The sequence below is a fragment of the Scomber japonicus genome, chromosome 5, assembly GCF_027409825.1.
Source record: "Scomber japonicus isolate fScoJap1 chromosome 5, fScoJap1.pri, whole genome shotgun sequence".
In the NCBI taxonomy this organism is placed as follows: domain Eukaryota; kingdom Metazoa; phylum Chordata; class Actinopteri; order Scombriformes; family Scombridae; genus Scomber; species Scomber japonicus.
The window spans coordinates 10,287,646-10,304,352 of record NC_070582.1 but is presented as its reverse complement, the minus strand read 5'-3'; positions in this window follow the sequence as shown (position 1 = coordinate 10,304,352).

Below are 16,707 nucleotides of genomic sequence, written 5' to 3'. Positions count from 1 at the left end.
ATTACTTTTTTAACACATCACCAACCTTGTCTCTTGGTGAAAGTAATCACTGCCTGGATTATGTTCACAGGCATGCTTTTTTGAATGACTGAAGTGCCACTTTTTGCACTTCAGTCATTCAAAAAGGTGAACGACTGAAGTGCCACTTTTCGCATCCTGAGTCCTGCCAGAGTGCTGCAAGATCATATATTTTGGTGGTTTAAAAAAAAGGTCAACGTCAGGATTGAACAGATCCCTCCTATATTCAGGATCAACACTTTTGCAACTTGCTAAATACATTAATCACAGCGACAAAATGTCCTTGTTAAGTTTAGAGAAAACTTAATTCAGCCAGCATAATGTTTCTAACAAAATGAATTTGCTCTTGCAGTTTAGTCGTATATGAATGTAATTTCTAGGAAACATGTTGCCGAGGTCTGAACACCAGTAAAGAGGGAATATAAAACCCATGCTGCTTTTTGCTCTGCCTCTCCGAGCAGCTTAATCTAGCAATGTATTTAAGATTGAATGGAGGAAAATAAAAATATATAGGTTTTTACAATCATTTATTTTGATTGAAATTGATGATTCAGCACTGCCAGTAATACGTGTCCCCAACTTGCACTGCAGATAATCAAGAAATGTGAGTAATCCAGCAAGACTACTTTGAAATGTACCCTAAGAGAACACAGATTACGTAACCATTATTTTCTAATCATTGTGCTGTGTTGCTCCACAATCATCTATATAATGTTTCTGGGAGAACTCACTCAGAGGCAGCCACTGAGTTTATTTGGTTAACAATGAGAAATAAATTCAGTTTTTCTTCAAAAATAGCATCAGCGGCTTATTTATTCAAGAGACAAAAGGAGAACAATATTTTCCTGTGCCCTTCTTCTTCCTTCACAAACTGCAAAAAACAAAACAAAACAGATGGGTGCTGGAGTGTGACTCATACCTCCCCCCAACCCCTCCCCTCCTTCTCTACCGCTTGTTGGAATCTCCCCATATCTCAGTAGCTCGGAGGAAAGAGAGCATTACACTAATGATATAGAAAAAGGCTGGAAAGGGCAGGGGAGAAGGGTGGGTGGGGGGTGGTTGCAGACCACAGCCATGCGGGCCAATTAAAGTGGCTGACGCAGTGCAGGGCCTACTGACAGCTGCTGATGTGCCATTAACAAAGCATGGGGAATCTCCGGCAGAGAGGGAAGCGCTGAGCCAACCGCCCGCCAACTCGACCCTGCACAGATCAGCTAGGCATAAGGTAACATATGAGTGAGGAGGGAGTCCGGAAGAAGAAGATGGAAAAAGAGGGAGGGGAGATCAAGACAGGGGAGGGAAAGAAAAAGAGAGAGAGAGAGAGAGCAAGACAATGTTTCAGATTCAATAAATAACAATTTGGCAGCGTGGGCTTTCTTTGTTAATGATTGCTAATTTGAGATCAACGCCAATGGATTTAAGGCTTTGAAAGTCATTTAATCAGACCTGTCAGCCTACACAGTGGCTTCCAACCTGTCTGAGTGATGGACCCTATCAAATGAGATGTATCCCTTCATCGACACCAGCTGTTGTGTTTCAAATGTGATTAAATTGAATGTTAAATTTGATGATATTTAGCAATAATAATTTTATTAAAGTGGATATTGTTGCAGTAATACAGTGATCCTGGAATTGTTCATGTCTAAGTAGGGTTTTTGTTTTTTCAGTGTGTTTGGTCAAGTTTGCATTTGTACTACTGCCACTTGCGGATGGATTGCTGATGGATTTTTCAACCATTCTACGCTTGCTTTTAAATTAGGCCGATAATTATATACATACAGAACATATACATAGCTATGTAATGGAGGCATGATGTAATATATTTAAATGTATAAAAGGGCATTAGCATACTGTAATAGTAAACTTTACATGGGAATTTAATAATTATGAATGACTACAAATTCAAAAAAACCCACAACAAATATACTGATGTAGATATATCTGTGATAGGCCAATATATTTAGGCAATATATTTTTGTGTTTATTTTTCTCTTAAACTTAAAATATATTTTTATGGACAGAATTTCTACAGTCTTTTTCTCTATCTTGCCACATACCCACTGGCAACTGCAAAAGCAACCACAGCATATAATGTACTTCTGATTGGGAATCACAGTTCTTGCCCAAAGTCAGCAGATTAAATCTTGAAGTGATTCAAGCTTTGATCACAAGATAGGAGCACAAAGACATGATCTAAAGGAAAGACCCTGCAAAGGAAACTGTGGTACCTCAATGCCAAACAATCACTCTTGCAAATATTAAGACCAAAGTTGCAGTTACGCTCAAAAAGTTAAACAAGATCCAGACAGCCGTGCCAGTTTTTGCAGACTGGTAGTTTAAGGCCATACTTAGTCCTGCAGTGATACAAATACTGTAAATCTCTCTGTGAGTCTATGCAGAAAGCAGTGTTACAATGTCAAGTGTCAAGAGTAGAGCAATGCAAGCAACTCCTAATAACACCTGTGACACCTTAAGAATAGAATCAGGATTATGACCTTTTCTGCTTGCTATCCCCTCTCTATCCCATTTTTATTGTCTAAGATTAAAAAGAGTTTGTGTAATAAACTGAGACAGACAAATAAAGGAAAACAAAGAGAGCAATGCCAGAGGAGAAGATATAAAATGTGGACAAGCAAGGTTGAATTTTTATACACTTGAGTCCTGTTTTTTTTTGTTTGATTGATATTTTCCACAATTACAATCATCTGAATCAAGCTGAAACACAAAGAACCAAAGCAAGAAACACACTTGTTAACCTAAACTACTTTCCATATGTCTTATTTTTCACAATATCAACAGTCATCCCATATGTCATTGATTTCATATCACGTCAATGTTCTGCTTTAGATTCAAGACTTTCCTTCAGCTGGCAGCTCATTACCAGATGACTGTGAAAGGAAAGGTGAACATTTGCATAAAAGCGTTTCCACTGATGTGTCATCTTCATGTGCACATAGTCTCTCACATCTTTAGATGTATCTCACTGTTGCTGCAGGGATTCTGTGTCTGATAATTTTCCTCATTAGATCTAAAAAGACTGTCTCCAGTTCGCAGAGTGAGTCCTCTTAAAGGACGTTTTTTCAATTACCAAGATATGCATGAAATGATATCTTGTCACTATGTCAGCTTGGAAAACAAGATGTGAAGAACCTTAAGTGGCAAATGGATAATGCAACAGAACAGAGCTTGTGAACTTTGTGAAATACAATTTTCCGGAATGGTAATGGGGCTGTCGGTGGAAAAATACACACGAGAATGCATGCTAAATGACACTGAAATGCTTGAACCACAAATATTATCTACCTTGAGGGTTGCATGGTTAGTTAATATCTCAGACCATTTGGCTTTAGTTGCTGGGAAAACTTTGAAAATCTGATTCTTCCTGGCAACACTTTCGTCCAGGCACTTAGTATTTAATCCTGACTAGACCCTGATGGTACATGTGTGTATGTATGTATGTGTGTGTGTGTGTGTGTGTGTGTGTGTGTGTGTGTGTGTTTGGTTCCCATGAACCACATCTTAATGTTGAACCTGGATATGATTGTGTACACTCAGACTCCCTACAGAGCGACAACCCCAGCCCACACACTCTGTCTGAGTCTGTGTGCATTTGTGTGTCTGCCAGATGGATGGATCAAATCTACTCTCCATTAATACTATCCTTTCACAGACACAGCATCCCAGGCATTTAAATAGAGAATTCTAATATCGACTGTCTACTTTGTGCATTAGCTTCAGGCTGGTGAAAAATGAGATATAACTCATGCGTTCTGCTGGCAGATCATTTTTGTAACTGAGATTGGTTGAAGTTTGTGTATTCATGCTTGTTAGTTTAGTATAGGGTGAGAACCTTTCACGCCAATATTTTAATGAGGCTTTTTTACTTTTCTGCAAAACAAAAAGGGGCCATGAAAAACACAATAGATCTATGAAAATCTTGGGTCAAATCAGTGGAGATCTGTTGTTAAAAGCCTTTGACAGATTCTTATTTACTTAATAATAATACAAACCAAAGGACTAGAAATAGAAGATTTGACAGATATAATTTCTGAGAAAACATAAGTAATTCAATGAATGTCTTTCAGCCTTTACATAACCATGAGAGGTTTGGGTCTGTCTTTGTTTTTTTATTATTATCCCCATGTGCAATTACGTATATGTTCTCTTCCTGGAGTCCGAATTAAAGTTGCGCTATAATCAGCAAATTCATACTTTAATTTTGAAAATCATTCTTGACCTCGTAAACAGTAGTGTGACAAAAAGGAAGACTGTGACATGCAGAAAAAGCTTGTAAGAGGATGCTGACTTATCTCATAGAGTAGTTTCATCCATAATAGTCAGACGCAGCTTTCATAATTCTGACCGCTAACCAGACTAGCAAAATGAGAGCAAAATATCATGTACGTTTACAGGAATATATTTCTATTATGGAGCTCTACTGGGAGTCTATATCTTTGCATGATTTATGATGATTTATAGCTCATTATTCATCTTATACTGGCCCTTTATGCAGCCCCTCAGTTCAGCCTCTGTCTAAAACCTTCTGTTTTAGCTCCGGTCTCTGTACAGCCCTCCTCCCAGAGAGACCTTTCTGCTCTGATTGACCAGCTCCCAGAAGCTGCGTCTCAGCAGATTGGAGGCTATGTAAACAATCAAAAGTAGTTAGATTTCACTATTCTTATTCATTCTTTATTTAAAATGAATGTTTCTAAAATAAAACATCTGTATATGTTGGAGCCATAATCTGATCTGAAATATGCAAGCGGACAATGTGAACAACACATGGAACAACCTTGTCCATAAAGGCTATACAATGGACGGTTGTTTACAGGCATGCACAAAAGATCTGATTTGACATCACTCTAATGGGGAAGAAGAGATAACTTTGCAAATGAAGTGTTCAGAGCACGTTGAAGCCTGGGCTTTTGACTCTCACAGAGCATTTCTAACATTGGGAATTTTGACCAGCTTTGACAAAAATCACAAAAATCATATTGCATCCCCTTTTATATACTCTCCATTTACCTTTTATTTAATATTTATGATCATAACTTCTAGCCTCTGAAGTTGAGTAAAAGATGCTCCCCAGACAAGACAAGACATACCACTTGTTTCTCACTAGAATAACTATGAGCCCACTCTCTTAACCCAAACAGACTGATGATAGTCTTCACACAGAGCAAAGCTATGTTTCAATCCTTATGGTACTGTAATTATTAATGCAGCCACAATCATATTCACTCTCACACAGTCATATAATTGCTTTTTTTTAAATTAGATGCTGCTTTTCACAGTAAAAAATACACATAACTACAATAATGAATACTAGTTCTAACAGTGAACTCTATACTGTATGTATCCCATGTAGTCTGTGAGTGAAAAACTAATTTGTTTGCTTGAATTCTCTATGGTCTGTTCCAGGATTGCCTACAAAAACCAACGTGACTGGGGAGGAAACAGACTCTGTGGCTGCTGCATGCAAACCAGGCAGCCGGTGTGTCTCCTGCTGAAACCAGAACAGCTCAGACATGAACAGCAACCCACAACATTCTGCACACTGGATATAAATATGAAGAGTAAGAAGGAAAACTAGAAATCCCCCCCGTTATTGAAGCTGCATGTTAAAACAGGCCTGATCAATAACAACAGACACACTGATTTATGTCACACACACACGCACACACACACACACACACACACACAGACACACACACACTCATGCACGCACTCACGCACGCACACACAGACACACACACATAAAGAGGAGATACAATAAGGAAAGGAGAGATGAAGAGGGCAGTGAGACAAGGATGAAATAATACAAAGAATTGATGGAGGAAAATAAAACAAGATGTATGTGTTGAAAAGAAAAAGCAATAAGAAAACAGAAAGGAACGGAAGGAAGAAGCTTCTCCCCTCTGACTCTTTCTGACTCGATCTCCCAACAACTGATCAATCAACTTTGCTTTTAATCTTGCCCAATGACTCTCATAATCAAATTAACTGCCTCACTGCTGCGCTCAGTGAAACAGCCAGATACAATATAACATGGCACCACAATCTGTGTTCAGGGAGCAAAGCAATCTCTCTCTCTCGCTCTCTCTCGCTCTCTCTCTCTCTGTTCTTCTCTTTCCTGCCTCCTCACATATCTGCTTGTTTCAATGCCAGCTATGCTTTGATTCTCCGGTTTGGACAGCTCATTTGGTGCATGGTTAAGTAAAAGTAGCATTGCACTGACCCGGGCCTATTTTTAAATGTCAGTGATGGCGCCAGCTGAGGAAGGAAGAACCAACACATTGCAGCCAATCTACTCAATCAATCAGAGTTAAAATAAAATAAAAACCTGGATTTAAAGTGTCATTGTTACTTTTTTCCCTAAGGGCTGCTAAAACTGCAGCAGAGGTAAATGCACTGAAATAATAAAGGAACATGTTGAGGTTTGTGCAAAGGATGTCTAAAATTTTAAGCACAGGTTCACAATGTTTCAAGTCTGACCTAAAACAGCAGTCAGGTACCCAAGTGGCCATGGCTCATGATCTTCTTGCTGTAATGATTCCACCTGTTCATACTTTCACTGTTAGTGATGGAGAATATAATCCACAGTCAATAATATATCTAAAAGTGTATCTGAAGATAATACAAGGCTTCAGTTGCCCAAATGAGTCAAATCAAGTCAATATGTTTTGAAGTTGCAATCTTTTTAGTGCCAAATTCGTTCTTTCCTTCTTTTTGTTGTCTTGTTACTACTCTGCAGCTGAACGGTGTCCATCGAGACACAAAGAGGGAATATTTTACTAAAAATCTGCAACATTTTTGTTTTATTCAAAACAAGGATAGTCTATTTTATCTCCCATCACTTACACTGTAAGTACATTTCTTCTATCTTCCAATAGTCAGAAAGGGGGAATGATTACATTGAGCAAAACCTGTTTCAGTGTTAATTTGGTGCACATGACAACAAAAAAATTATGAACCTATCATTTAAATTGTGCGTGCAAATGTGCTACGTGCTTCAGGCATTTTAGTTAGATGCTTGTCTGTCAGCTAAATATTTTAACAACAAATGGAATTAAATGAAATTTGGTGCACAAATCATCCTTAGGTCACTAAACAAAAAAAAAAAAGATTTTGAGGATGACCAGGATCACAGACAACCACATCAGGATCAGTTTCAATCGCTTTTTGACTGAAACTCACTAAAAAGACTTGACTCAAGTTAATGCTTGCAGACTGATTCAACACAAAATGGAATCAATGCAACAGGCATCTTTGATTGTGACAGCGAACTGAGACTTATTTGCACTCTGTCTGGTTTGACAGTCGAGAGCTACTTAAACAACTCTCACAAGTGGAATTTGATTCTTCTCCTAAAATTTGGAGGTTAAATATTTCCTCTCTTTCTTGGTCAAAGACGGAGGAAAGCTTTCTCTGCATTTAGTGACAAGCTTATGAGAAAAATCCTGCCGACTTCACTCTAAACCACATTCAAACACTGAAATGTCCAAAAAGCTACAACAGAAAGAAGAAAAAACTGTTCAGGCACAAATAAATGGTTAAAATAACTACAGTACAATTAGCTAAAATCATGTCATTCTCCTCATTTTTAATCATGGCAAATTATTATGCCTCACAACACAACCACACTTTTTGTAGAGAAGTGACGAGTTTCCTATTTATTTCCACACCTGGGCAGGTTTTTGCAGGCCACTGATTATTCATCACGTCTGTAATCTTGGAGCCTCAGTCTGGAGCCTTGATTTTGAGGTAGAAAAGCTGAATCATGTGCGATCATTGCCCCCCTGCCACCACCACACTAACTCATTATACCTGCAATTTATTAGATTAACAACCTCACAATTAGGCTAACACAAGACAGGGAAAGCACTTAGTGCTGCAGAAAACCTCTGTCAGACCCAACTTAATGTTTTGGAAAAGGTCCATTCACTCTCTGTAATGTGAAAGTGGGTGGAAGCTTAAATTCTCCAAAGTGGGGAAGAGCAGTGATTTGAAGCCAAGCCACAAATTTATTGATTAACAATTGAGAAACTGCAGAGAGATCCAAATGTATTTGGACAGTTACACAGTTTTTATGCTTCACCTCTGCACCCTTGCTTCCTCGTAGGTTACATCTTATTCTAAGGGTAGTTAAGTTGCTGACTTTCATTTTAAAACCAAACTAACATTTGTATTTGCTTAACTTTTTGTATTAGGAAATAAACTACGATAATTGTATGGTGAATATTTAACTTTTTTTCCCCCAAAAGAATATAAAAAACTCCTTTGGAAAAAAACTAAGCTTCAATCCTCTGTTTAAAGGAGCAGTGTGTAGATTCTAGTGGCATGTAGTTGTATTGACTTGGCAGAAAGGCAATATATAATCATAACAATATAATATTATGTATTATGTAATAATATTTTTTCCAATAGTGAATAATCATCTGAAAATAATTGTTGTGTTTCTCTTAACTTAGAAATAGCTCTTTTTATCTACATAGGGAGTGGGTCCTTGTTTCTACAGTAACCCAGAACAAACAATCCAAACACTGGCTCTAGAGAGGGCCATAGAGTTTTTCGAGAGTTTAGTGGTCCTCATAGGTTCTCCTACGTGTTTAGACAGGGAGGGGGTGGGGTATTCAGGTTGTTGCAATCTGCAACCTCACCACTAGATGCCACTGAATCCTACACACTGCACCTTTAAGAAACAGTGTTGCTACTGTAGGAGACGCGCTATTAACTTCCATACTAAGCGACTCACAGTAACTAATCTTAACCCTGACCTGTATAGCCTTCAACCCCCCCCCCCCCCCCCCCCCCACACACCTTTTTTTTGTGATTCAAACATAACAGTGACTAATGGAAGTCATGGAGTAACATACCAATCGTACAGCTGTTTTTAACTGCAGGTGTGCTTGTTGTAACTGAAGGTACACATTATATTACAAACTATTTTAGTGCCTGTCCACACAGATGCTGCTGTTAGTGGGAACCAAAAATTCACACCTCCTGGAGAATGCCATCATTGCAACAACATATAAACAACATATATAAATACTGATGGTTTGACAAAAATATCAGTTAATTATTCATTTGAATGTATGTCCATTCATATGAAATGAGTACTTTAACACCTGCAAGGTGTTGTGCAAAATTAGATCTGGATGAGATTACTGTTTTATAAGTTGAGTCTCTCTCTCCAGCCTGCTGCATTTTGAGGCGTCTTTGAGAGGAGTGAGCTGTAACTACATTTGGCAGCAAACTGCTCTGACCACAGGCATTCATCAGAAAATGAGGCAATCCATTACCTGATCTATGCGGGAAATATTAGCTGTGATACATTAAGGTGTAACCCTCTGCTCGACGTTTGGAAAGACCATTTGGGTAATGGCAGTGGGCCTTTAGGTGTTGGACGTACAGCGTGTCTTCACTGTTTATCTAAGTGCTCTCAGTTTTCTTAATGTAATAATACTTTTCTTCTGACAAGTTCAACACGGGCACAAGAAGGGGAGGTTGGTGTCTTAAAGCTCTGAGTGTGTGTGTGTGTGTGTGTATAAGCAGGGGAAACCCATGACAGAGAGCGAGAAAGAGAGTAGGTGTTAAACGAATGGCTGAGATGATTGCGAGTGCTGGTGGAGGAATTGAATTCTGAGCAGGTCGTATTTCAGCTCGGCGAGGAGTCCCAGTGACACTCACACACCCACTACTCTCACACAAACACACACACACACACACACACACACACACACACACACACACACACACACACACACACACACACACACACACACTCACTACTCATACACACACGCAGCTATTTCACCTCTTCTGCCGAGCCGCTTCACTAAGACCGCCAGCATCATTAGAAAGCAGGGAAGAAAACACTTGTGGAGCTGAAGAGGACTCAGAGTGTGATAATGTTAATAAGATAAAATTGTTTTTCCTGTGTCTGAGTTTGAAATGTCTGAAGCATAGTTGGACAGTTTTCAAGTGAATAATCTTCTTTTAGATCCTGAATGTGCTCAGAATCACAGCTTTGAGAGGGAAAAGTCTACTCCCACACATCTTTAAAAAAAAACCTGTTAATTGATGCATAAATCTCGCCAGGTAATTTGCACACAACTTTTAAAGATGGAGCACAGCGAGAAAGCAAAGTGAGTAAGAAAAATAAATCTGGTGCCTATAAAGCCAAGGAAGTATTAAAGAGACAAACATTTAACTTGAGTTAACCATAAATGTGAACACAACTAGCTCATTAAGTCTCTACTATCGACATAGTATCGTAAAACAATCTCAGTAAGCCCCACAGATAACATGGGAAAGAATATTTAGGCAACCAAACACACCAGCAACAAGATCACCTTCTGTATCAATATATAGGCTTTTTCATTATCACTTTATCCCAGCATTTATCCCTCACAACACCCTCTCACTGGTCGCATATGTCTGAATAGTGAGCAACACAATCAAAGAGTGATTTAACCTTTTCAGATTCTTTAATCTGAAGACCTGAAGAGAGCAAACTGTCCAGTATTTCACAATAAAAGAGCAACAAATCGAAAAATGTTTGTTCCCCATTTTGTCCTGTGTCCCCTAAGATTTGTCTTGTGACCCTTGATTTGGTCCCACCCCCCATTTTGGGACCTACTAATTTAGAAGATCAACTTGCCCAAAAGCAAACAAATTATTTGATTTGACACTATGAACAAATAAGGCTACATATCAAAATTTGATCAACAGTAACAAAAGATGGCACTAAATCCATGATTAATCAGATATATTTAGATTTAACTCAACAATTGTGTACTGCATTGTACTGAGGTAAAGTTCTTATGCAGCTGATTGTGTTGAGATAAAATTAAACAAAAGGTATTAGGATCAAAAACAACAAAAACAAAAAAACGCACTTTGGTGTTGGTACTAAAACACAGATTCATGAAAAAGATTTCTGACAGCCCTGATAAGCTGATTAAACATTATCCTTCAAACAAAAGACTGTGTGAACTACACTTCACTTTAAACTACATCCCTGAAGCTGGACATCAAACCTGCACCAAGTTTTTTTTAAGGCCACACTTTCAGTTTTTAGTTAGAGTTGAGCAGAGCGGTGCTGAACGGACAGCTCCTACTGATTGTTCTCCATCCTTTAACCCTTATAACCAGTGAACATATGAATTCACTGCCACAGTAAAAACCTGCTCCTATAGTTCTGGTGTACTCACAAAACGAATCAATATTTGGGTCGACTGAGCGAAAAGAGTGGAGTCGTGGAAATGCCAGAAAAGCCTGCCATCCCGTCTGCTGGAAAGCATTCACAAGCGCGGCTAATGCGCTTTAAATTAATCCTTCTCTCTTAACAAAGAACCGAGGAGAGAAAAAAAGGACACATGCAAGTCCCAAGTCTCGCCATGATGCATGTTGCGTGTTAGTGCACCGAGAGTGCAGGAGCGCTTACGGCAGGTGGTCGATGGGGCCAAATAGCCTGAGTGAGCACGCATTTCTTACCCGGAGTTTTCTTTTGGTGCAGTAGGGAAGAAGGAGGAGGAGGAGAAGGAGGAGAAGGAGGAGGAGGGGGGTTGACCAACTCCACCGTTCTCCCTTCTTCAGGCGCCTCTCTCCATCCAATGGCACCGGTGCCGGTCCGGTCTATCTGTCCCGGGGGGTGGAGAAGGGGAGGGAAACGGTGTTCACACTCCTCCCGTTTCAGTGCATCCGGAAGGTTTCTGACTCGGTCGGCTGGAGGAGGAAGATGAGCAGAAAAGGAGGAGGAAGAGGAAGAGGAGGAGGAGGAGGAGGGGGGTTTATCTTCAGCTCTGAGGTACCCGTGTGTTTCTGTTGCTGCTGTTCGCTGGAGTCTGGAAAGCTGCTGCAAGAAGCATTTCTGTGTGAGCTGCAGATTACCCCCGACTGACCGACTGCAGAAAGAAAGTCCCACCCCTGCAGCGCAACTTCCACCGCCGGGCCGCTCAATAACACGACCACCGCCTCCTCCTGCAGCTCCACAGCAGCAGCAACAGCAACAGCAGCAGCACAGGAGAGGAGAGGACCTGTCTGCTGCACACACACACACACACACACACCTTAATGTTACGCAATGGGTGCACGGGGATATACCAGGATGGGAGGTGTGTGAGTTTATAACTTTTAAAGTATCCCCGAGCTGCCCTCCACAAAACTGATCCCATAAAACTGATGAAATTCTGTCCCAGGAACCACCACCACCTCCTCCTCCTCCTCCTCCTCCTCTTCCTCCTCCTTCCCTCTTCATCTGAGGTTTGAGGGATGATTCAGTGTGAAATTACATAACAGTCTATACTCGAGGTGGGCAGGGTGCAGTGATGACACTTCAGATAGCAAAACACTCATCCTCCTGTTGTGGCCAGAGAATTAAAGACAAATAAAGCTTATCCTCAGCCTGCTGGGATTTTAAAGTCACAACACATCACACTGAGGTGGCTGAAGGGGGAAAAGAGGTGCCATTTTCTAATAAAGGATTAATTTAATTAATTATTATCTTTATAAATAGTTAATAGTTATTAACACTTTCTAAATCAGAGCAGTTATGTTTCAATAGACATAAACAACAGACTGAGTTGTTTTAAAATAGCAATCTAAATGATCTTATTAATAAATGATTAAGGGATTAATCAATTATTTATTAGCCATTAGACACAATTTAAACCCTGTGTATAGCTGCAACCATTTGGACATACCTTTATCTTTCTAGTATTTTATGTTACTGTTTACCACAGCAGGTCAGAGAGAAATATGTCTCTCTTTTGATCATTTAAATCCTATTAAACTACTTATATGCTAGCAGGATGCTGTTCTGCATTAAAAAAAGAAACCAAAACATTTGGATAATTGATATAAAAAACAAGTTCATGCTCTCCTATTGAACAGTGAAACTACATGCATCATCAGTTCATTCGGACCAGTTTGGACCATTTAGCATCTCTGCCAATCTGCATCATAAACAGTCCTCTCCACTTTTGCGTATTGATCACATCATTGACAGAATTTGCAACTGTTTGAACCTAAAAGTCACTTATCATCAACATCATATTTCATCTTTAAAAAATCTGTATCTTTAGGCTGCATGGGAGAAAATTAAGGTTAAGTTTCATTTAAGCTTTTTACTGTTTGATTAACAAGCTGCTGTACCAAATTTGAAAAAAAGTCTGATTACAATGTATACATTTCTTTCCCAATGGTGACAATAAAGTTCTCCTTCTTTCATTCTTGCTAATATTTCCCTGAGGTTGAATGTTGATCCTTTGTCCCAAGGATATACTTAATGTTAAGATACTTTTACTTCTATAACAAAGATGAGCACTTGCTGAGGATCCCCTGCAGCCCCTCTTCGAGACCCCTGACCCCCGGTTTGCCCTGCTTTGACCTCATTAAACAAGATTATTGATTAGGAATTCAGGTAATAAAGCTACTGGAGCATCACTCTGGATCCAGACAGATGAATATGACGATTGTTCCCCAAAGGAAAAATTCTCCAACAATTTACTGTAGCAGATTTTAAACTGAGGCGCATGGAGCAGCAGGGAGTCCTGCAGATGCCAGAGATGTTGCTATGTCACCAAATTGTAAGTTTTATTCCTGATTGGGAAACCAACATTTTGCTACAGTAATTGTGGGTTCTACATTGAGAACATATACCCCAAATGTTGCAAAGACAAAAATGCTGTTCTGATAACATCTTTTGGCATCTGATGACTTTTCTAGCTTGCATTTGACAGCATCCACAGGAAGGTTTGTGGTTTCTGTTCGTCGGCTGTGTCCTCAGCTGCAGCTGTCATAATCAAGCGCATGAAGACAGAAAAGCAAACACACACATGATGAACAGGAATTGGAATTAAAATTAGACTTTGTTGTTTGCTAAAATAGGCGTAGTCTGATCAAACAGACCTCTCTTGCATTTGAAGTGAAGCTCTTTTCATACATCAGGAAGGTACCAGCATAATAATCAGAGGGTCCTTCCAGTTTCCTGTTATGACAGAGTGTGGTGGATGAAAACGGCTTCCTCTGCCTCATTTTCTCATTTTCAATTACAGAAGACGGGAGTGACAGCAGAGTAAATTCTAGAGTATAATCTCAGCCTAGACAGGATAATCTCATATTTTTGGTTAAAGCTAAATGAAGGGAGTTTACTTGATTACAAATCCCCATGAGGTACTGAAAATACAACATTGTTACTTTTATTTTTGTGCAGCTAAATTCACTCAGCATTATTAAAACAGCTTTCAGCCATCTTTCATACATATGGAACTGAATGTAGGAGTACAGGAAAAAACAGAAACTTAACTGACACTTACTTGAGAGGTGTAACAGCAGGACAGTGCAAAAATCTGGTTTGTCATTACCTTTTGAACAGCTCCATCTGGTGGCGAAATGACTGTACTGACGTTGGGACAGAGCTTCTTCGTGTATGTCCAAAGGAAAGCTATAAACAATGCTACTGTACATTATGTCTGTGAAGTAAAATGCTAAATATTTATATTGACCTTATTTCAGGAGGCTAAAACTGAACTTACTCAGTTCAATTTTATTAGAGGTGAAAAAAAACATTGAATCAAAGTCATTCAACTTTCACATTAATCATTTATTAAAAGGTGGACTCCCTGATTTAAGTGCTCAATAAGAGTCCCCAAATCCCAAAATGTTACTGCTGATCAGTAGAGAGCTGGGTGAAAACTCTGTGATTTGCTGCTACTTTTGGGCACTTTATCAATATTATAAAGTATTTCTTTAAAATCTGAGATTCTGGGAAACGTCAGTCTGAGCATGTAGACTTGATGTAATTCATAAATTAAAAAAACTCTCCTGACTTGAGTATGGGAATTTCGAGTCTGAAAAGAATGTTCTTCAAACTTACAAAAGGAAATTTATATTCCAAACCCCTGAAAAGATTAATATGTTTCCAATTTTGGTATGGTCACTGTAAATAATTTAAAGGCTCATTATCACCCCAATGCTTGAGGATGGTTCTTATTTTGCTGACTATCTGTCTGGGTCCAAAAATGACTGGGAATATAAGATCTCACTGCACAAACTAGTCACAACAGCAATAACAAAGTGGCACAAAGTGTATATATAAAAACATATATTTATTGTTCTGTTACGGTTAACTTGATTAACAATAAATGGCGGCAGGCCAGGAGACATACTGTACACATATCAATAGAAAGCCTTACAGAGATTCGGTTTTTCTGTTCAGTGGCAATTAACAATGCAAAGAGAAAACCAGAGCAAACAGAGAGAGGAAGAAAATGATACTCGCTGTAGGCTGTAGAGTTGCTGTTAATGAATGTTGGTTTTCAATGTGGCGTTCAAAAGCTATCCTTCGGCCTATTTTCAAAGTGGTTTAACTCCTAAGCAGGTAAATTTACAAGAGGGGGGTAAAAATACTGTACATTGTTCTGTATATTAATGCTCCTTCCTCTGATCTCTTTTTCTTTATCCTTTGTTCAGGACAGTGATAACTTCTCATCTTTTTCTTCCCCCATAACAAGCGAGGTTGAAGAAAGTCAAGTAAAGCTTTACAAATGAATAAATGATATTTAGAATCTCTAAAGACTGAAATAGAGGTGCTCCATACTCGACAAAATAGTGTGTGGATTAAAATAGATAAAGGTTATATTTATATATATATATTTATATACTATATAAAGGCTTAAATCTCTAGATACAAGGACAGCCACCAGTGCCGTCCACACACATTCCTTAGTACACAAACCCTTTAATGCAGCAACACACACACCTGCTTTGTCTCATTTACACTCCATGGACCATTAAGTCTTGTGCTGTCCATCTGCAGTAAAACTAACACAGGATCCTGATCCCAATAGTACATTTTCCCCAAGTGAAAAGCTGAACTGCTGCAGTTTTTTTCAAGAAATCAAAAGAAAACCAGAGGTGGTGACAATACCAGCTAGAGTAAACTTGTGGATGTAAAGCCTTTCAGCAGCATCGTTTTCAAAACATCATCCACCTGCATGAATATCAAGGGAACGTTCTGCACACTGAGTTTGTTCATCATAACCATAAATAAACCTGTATGCATTTATGGGGAAGCTGAGGCTTGTGTACATGTGTTATTTGCACTGACTCCAAGCTGGAAGGTACTGATCAATAACACACAGCTCATTTAATTAAAGCAGAATAAATCTGTAGAGTGACAGGCAGTGAGTGTCGATGCAGGATCTGCCATCCTGTTAGCTGGATAACATGAGGACGGTAAACAAGGCAGGTGGAATGGAAGCAAGTCTCAGTGTTTGAGTCGTTTGTCTCGAGGCTGTGGTTGTTTCGTACGCATGAGAGTTTTTATGTGAAACAGAAGTGGTTCGGTCGGAAGATGTGTGTGTTCAGAAGCAGATGAGAACAGGTCCAAATGTCCCTTTCAGTCCAGGCAAACTTTTACATTCCACACGCTGCAGAAAACAAAAAAATTATCATTTCCAGTTCCTCTAATTCACAGGAACTCTCCTCAGTTTCTCCTGCATCATCATGTCCTCCAGTCTCCATCGAGGAGCGCCGACGTTCATACTGAATGTGCAAATGTCATCCGTAACGCAGAACCGTTCGAAAACAACTTGACAAAAACAACACAATTTAGACAAAGAATAACTACCTTTTGGCAGTCCCTGAAACGTCCCTGTCTCCCATCCACTGTGAGAAAGTCTT